This window comes from Chroicocephalus ridibundus, chromosome 6 (genome assembly GCF_963924245.1).
Source record: "Chroicocephalus ridibundus chromosome 6, bChrRid1.1, whole genome shotgun sequence".
In the NCBI taxonomy this organism is placed as follows: domain Eukaryota; kingdom Metazoa; phylum Chordata; class Aves; order Charadriiformes; family Laridae; genus Chroicocephalus; species Chroicocephalus ridibundus.
The window spans coordinates 7,392,193-7,398,891 of NC_086289.1; positions in this window are offsets into that span (position 1 = coordinate 7,392,193).

The window sequence follows — 6,699 nt, forward strand, 5'->3', positions numbered from 1 at the left end:
TGGTATCTTGACGGTTAGCATCCTTTAGCTGCATAATGGATGACAATGCTTGACTGGGGGTCTGCATCAGAATGAAGAGTGCTACTCAATGAATAAGCCTGGATTTTGTTTTGGGTTTTTTGTTGTTTTTTTTTTCTTTTTTTTTTTTTTTTCCCTAAGAGAGTTCAAACCTTCTTCTCCAAAATACACATTTGGTATAGTTAAAAGGAACGCAATTTTGGGATAGAGGTAGGTAGGCTGATGCAGCAACTATAGCATCTAGAAGCTGCTCACACTATGTCCTTTCTGATTTCGGCTTTCAAGAGATTATCAGGCAGCTAGCTACAGGCAGTCCTCTGGGTATCACCTGGCCTATTCCTGACACACTGCCTACAGTAAAATGAGTTGACTATTGTAGCTACAGAGACCCAGCACATTGGAAGAAGCTCAAGCTGGTCACTTAGGCTGTCCATACGGTCTGATACCATGGTAGCCCAACAAAGGCTATCACAGGCTATACTAACACTTGTAAACACAGCACAAGGCGTTACAGCTAGAATAAATAATGATTTTATGGTTCATGAATTTTGTTTTATGAAACAATAAATTGTGTTTACTTTCCCTGGTTATAAAGGAGGATGTGAGAATTCCTGGGTTGTTCCAAAAATGTAAAGCAGGATCAGCAGTAAAAGATGTTGAAGCAGCAGCGTTTCCCTGAGAAGCAGCCAACTTAGAAGTGGAATATGGATTAGTGTCATCAGGAGCAGCAGCAAGAGCTGCACAGGCAGTCTGATGGGGCACTTTCCTCACACATCATTCTGCGGCTCTACAGCTGAGCCACTCAGAAAATCACAGCTGAAAAATTTTGTCCAGAACTATCAAGCAGATTTGCACCCTCTCTACACTCTGAATTTTACAGGTTACTGAATAAAGATGAATGAATATCTTATGTAGCAGGTGTAATTTTGATCTCCGGAAACGAAAAGAGTAGCTCCACTACTGTACACAGTAATGGCATGAACTAGAGTTTGATGTGCCATACAGTATCTTTGCAGAAGTCTGTAATCTCTTGTCGGATGAGGAAAATAAATGTTATTTTTAAACAATTCAGTCAATCTCTTATTCAAACTTTGTTTTATTTGCAAAAAATGTAGCTGGGAAATCTCTCAACAAGGAAACAGTCAATGAATTTTCTTCTTTAACGTCATTACCTACTCTTATTAATTATAAACTAACATAAAATATGCTAGAAATCAGTCTCCCACATTAATTCAGTGGCAGCATTAATTTCAGTCTCTATCTTTAACTGGCTATGGTCAACAAACCTGCAGGGAGTTTCTGTATCTACTCTCTTAGTTGAAACTGGCCAGCAAGTTAAAAAAGTATGAAGTCGTTGATTATTGAATGACTGAAAGTCTGACTGCAAACACCATTGTTCTTTGGAAACACAAAAGACCAACCAATATTTATACTGCAAAGTTTTTCAAGTGGCAAAAGATATTTAAATTTAAGCTGCAGGAGTTCAATAATGTATTTAATCAATTTTAAAACACTCGGAGTTACTATAGGGCAAATTCACATCACTGTACTTGGCTCAGTTAAAAAAATAATATTCTGGAAGTCTGGGTTTACCTTTTAAGATGTCTACAGGCAGGCATCCGAAATTGCAAGTACCAAAAGTGACAGCACACTTTTTAAAACATAAGCTTCTATTTCCAAAGCACAAAATGTTATTATTCTTACTGACTTTCAGACACAAAAAAGCCTTAGTTATTCACTACATATACTCATAACCACATGTCTAGTTTCTTTGGTCTTGTCTGGATTGAGTTGGTTTCTCAGAGTGTCTTTATTTCTGTCATTTGAGTTTGCTCCTAGATATCTGTGTTCTTATTAACATTCTAAAAATTTGAAGAATTCAAAGTAATAAATGAGTTTTCCAATATGACTATGTATGGTATTTACCATTATAACATTAGCTTCAGAAGACCTTCATGCTACCTAAAGAGCTGGTAATTCTTTGTTTTGCAAAGACTTCTGAACATGAAGACTCTTGTGCTCTCCTCCTGCTCAAGGGGAAATAGCTTTGACCATGTAGAACATAGCTCTGCAAGATTTCAAGGTAAAGATACAGTATGAAATACCTCGTTATTCATAGAATGACCATTCCATGGTATGACATAATTACATGGCTTTTACTACCTAGTGCATCCTGGGAGTAGGTGAAAAATAAGACAATTCCTAATTTTAATACTAAAGAACCACTCTGACCAGAGAGTTCCTTTACCCCAACGGGTTATTCCTTTGTGTCACCAGGAGGCAAGTCAAACTTTTTATCCCCATCCTACAGATGGGAACACTGAGGGAGCAAGACCAAATGACCTATCAAATCTGTGGGTGGTATCAGTACCCCAAGCAGGAGCTCAGAACTTCCAAACCAGTTCTTGGGCTACTGGCCAGTAGCGTCAAATTGTGATCATGGGCCCTTGCTATGCATTTAAACTAGCCAATTTGTTATTATAATTACAAGTTTAATCTGAATTCTGTGCGTGTAATAAAATTTAGAACGACCCCAAATATGTTTCTCATAGTAGACTGCAATTCTTAATTTCCTGACACTCTGCAGATGTCAGAGAAGGGTTACTGCGATCCCTATGTCTTTTAATATGCCCTAAAGATAAGTAAATCAAGATGAAAAAATCCATGAACCACAGGCAACCTCATTATCCATACTCTCTGTGCTGTTCATTTCCTAAGGACTGTTCTATGTGAGGGAAATTATCTATATTCTATGTATACTACAGCAGAATATTTTCCATCTGCTACGTTTTCCCCCCTCTAAACTGTACTCCCCCTGTTGGATAATCAAATGATGGCCGCTTGTCTTCAAAGAGAAAATTATAATAAACATCTAAATTTGTATATTCCATCCTATATTTTTCGCAAAATACACAAAAAATCATGATAATTGTTATATACTCTTAAAAATGAAATAGGCCTTAACAGTTAGCTACCTCATTTTGCTCTAAAATTCAACAAACTCTGAGAAAATCTCTTTTTATACAATCTTTTGGATATGTCATTTGCCATTTATATTTGATGGCCTTAAGGAAAAAAAAAGTTACAAAAAGGTATTAATGCAAGTAGATAATAAAGCTGCATTCTATAAATCTATAGCAGCTTACAGTAATCATTAAAGCATGCAAAACTCTTTCATCTATTCAAAAATATGCAGTGCACAGAATGCCTGCTAAGGTGCATGACAAGTCAGAGTTAAATATATATTAATAAATGAATTAGCTTCATAAATAATAGCCATAATGACATTTTAGGAGACAATAAGTCTGAGGATTGTCAGAAAATGGTTGATGTATGAGCTTCACGTCTCAGTGATTCTTCAAAATGAATAGGCTTTGCGAGATAGTTCAGACCCACGACCAGCCTATTTCCTTGAATAATTTACTTGTTGTCAATTTGTACAGCCACATTACACATGCAAATTGTGCTGCCTGTGCAAACACCACTTGGAGATGATAAAAACAAATTTACGAAGGCTATAGAGGAAGGATTTATTTCACTTTCTCGCCCAGGTCAAGCAATACATGTATCTGACGATTGTGTGTACCCAATTTTGTTGTAATTATATCAGCAAATTATTCTTTATAATCTTATTATTTTTAGCAGTCTCCTTGTGCTTGGGATAATTAGCTTTCTTCACTCAGTGTAAAAACAATTCAACTTGCCAGCTAGGCAGGGCACAGCTCCATTATCTGTTTTGGGTTTAAATTTATTCCCTATATTCTTGGACACTTTGTGTAAATTAAAAATTTCATAGTCCCTAATACTGTACACGCTGTTCATTCAGTGATGAATTAAGGTCCCTAAACCTCTACGTTTGCTATTAGATATCTCACCCACTTTATATGTTAATCTGTGCTAATGAATTCCACAACCCCTAGCCACAGCGAGATGACTAAAATTATTACCACTTACAGAGATATGCCTTTTTCATTTAAAGTTCAATTCAAATTGCTCCCATAAACAGTCTGCCACACAAAGATACCTCCTTTAAAGAAGAGTTACTTACCTGTAAGTAGAGTTCTCTGAAGGTAGCATTATCTTTGGATACACATTCCTCAGCCACGTGACCTCTGGTTTGTGGCAGGGGGGAGTGGATCCATCCCTTGATAGTTAAGACTTTTTCCTCAAGGCACTTCATTACCTCTGCGGCTCCTGTGCCTCAAGGGTTATTTATGCCACAGCCTGTCAACACAACTGCCCCTCACTTTCTGAGGTAGGCCCTGGACCAGGCTGAAGAGCCGAGAGGCTCCTTAGAGAGAAAGGTGGCCATTGTGTGGACAGAACATCTACACAGCAGCTTTGTACTGAACGAGTCTCAGGTAAGTGTCTTCTTCCCTCTCAAGACACCTACCTATGAGCCTGTCATTCACGGCAAGAATAGCAAATCCAGTGAAACAAAAAACACGCCGAAGGCAACGAAAAAGCTGGCACGGTATTACGTCTGTAGCACAACAACAGTCACCCAGATGTCGGCTTGCCCATGGTGCAGCTACTTGGACTTCACAGACAGCCCAGACACACAACCAAAATTTTACCACTCTCAAAGGAAAATAATTTAAATATTACAGTTTCTTCAATAAAGGAGAACAGCAATACCCTCTGCTAAGCAATTGTGTTTCAAACCAGTAGAGGGCATTGGTATACATAGAGACTAAATAGGTTCATTACAGTAGCTTGAAAAATCAGCTGTTATTTATATAAATGAAACAATAGCACATTTCAAATATGGTACAGAGTATCAAAACTAGCCCTTCAAAGTTAAATCAACACAAAATTAAACTAAAAAGATCGAGATTCTTATAGGACTTTCAAATTACATAGACCTTTATTTCAGTACAAATACTAAACTAATTAATTTTACGTAATATCCTTGAAAAGTACTTAAAATAGTGGTGTTTGTTTCACAAACTAAACCAAGGAGAGGTTAAGTGCTTTGCCCTAGCTCTGTATCTGAGTGCTACATGAAGGAACCCCTAGCTGTAAGGTTCACTATTGTGCTTCTAAATAATGCCAATTAATACACAAAGAAAAACTCTCAGAGAGGTTAAGAAAACTGCTTTCTGACTCTTCTTGTGTAAAAATAGTCAGATGATATTTCATTTAGTGATACAGCAGAGGGGCGTTTCTCTGCTATTTCCAGAGCAGAGGAAATGTATACAAGATCCCAATCCAGTATATGGACTATGTCCATTACAACAAAATTGGGACTGATGTACTTGGAATCCTGAAATTTGTCCTATACTAGGTGAAGACCCTAGATAGGGGTGATGTCTACATTGCAGTGAATTATATGGCTGCAGGTCCCATAAAACATATCCTATACTCAAAGTAGCAAATGTAGTTGTGGCAATGCAGGGGCCAGGTCAGCAAGGACAACAGCCATCAGGTCTTAAGTACCCAAATACATGCTATGGCACTTAACGAGAAGTGAACTTCATAGCCTTGTTGCCCTACCATTGCTGGTATCCAAGCAAGTTAGGTTAAGTTTGGTATGAGTACATCTACAACAGCTCAGTTACACTTTTGCCTTCTGCAAAAACTTGTAAGAACCCAAATCATCAGCACCTTTAAGCGCTAACACTTTTTTTTGCAGATCTACCCCACAAGATTAATTAGTCTAATTGTTATTTGTTCCTTGGCTTGACATAATATCTAAAATCTGTCACAGACCTTCAGTGGCCATTTAAAATTAGTTGGCTAAAACTTCTCTACCTGTTTGTGCTCATTCCCCTCTTCCCTACCCACACCCACAGTATCACCACTCTTAAAGTAAAATCTTACCTGCTTTTCAATCAGTTCCTAATTTGCCATACTATTCAACGGTCATAATCAGAATTAATCCACACAAAATACAGGACGGAAAGCTGTGGTGGTTTAATAATTTGACCAGATATCCCAAACTAAGGGGAAGGTAACATTTGTTACGAAGGCTGACCCTTTGAAAGCTGGCCTGACAGTTTTAGCCATCCAATGCAGCCCTTGCCAGGGTCTGTCCAAATGTCCAAATGAACAGTCCAAATGGGATCAAAACCCATTGCAACAGACAAGGATGATGTAAATTCTTTCTATCTGTGAGCTACTGAGGTTGAAAATACGTTGCTCATTGCTCACAGGAAGCCTGTGGTAAGAATGATAACTGAGCGCAGATCTTCCAAGTTTCAATCAGGAATTTTGAACAAAAGGTCTTACGACCTCCCTGAATACTAACTGTGTGCTAATACTTTAGAGATGCCTTTTTAAAAAAATTAGACAAAGCAACTTCCTCAGGCGCTGCTGATGCTTAGAACTACAGACATTTATTTCTGTATCTATGTACAGAATTTTCATCAAAATGCAAACCTCAGAGGAACAAGGACATAGTAAATGACAGTATGACAATCTTAGTAAAAGCTCAGGGCTTGATCCTACGTTGTTCAGTTATGTAGTGCTGTCAAACAAGCAAATTCAGAAGCATCTGAGCAGACCTGCTCTGGTGCTGCACAACAAAGAGCCCTGTGGACTGACCGTGGAGCTCTTCTTGGTTAGTAGCAGTACAAGGAGTGAGAAGAGAGCACACAGAAAAGCTTCCCAACTGTAGATTATAACCGGGGATTATACTCAAGCCCATTTTTCTTCAGAAAACTATTCTTTGTTACATCC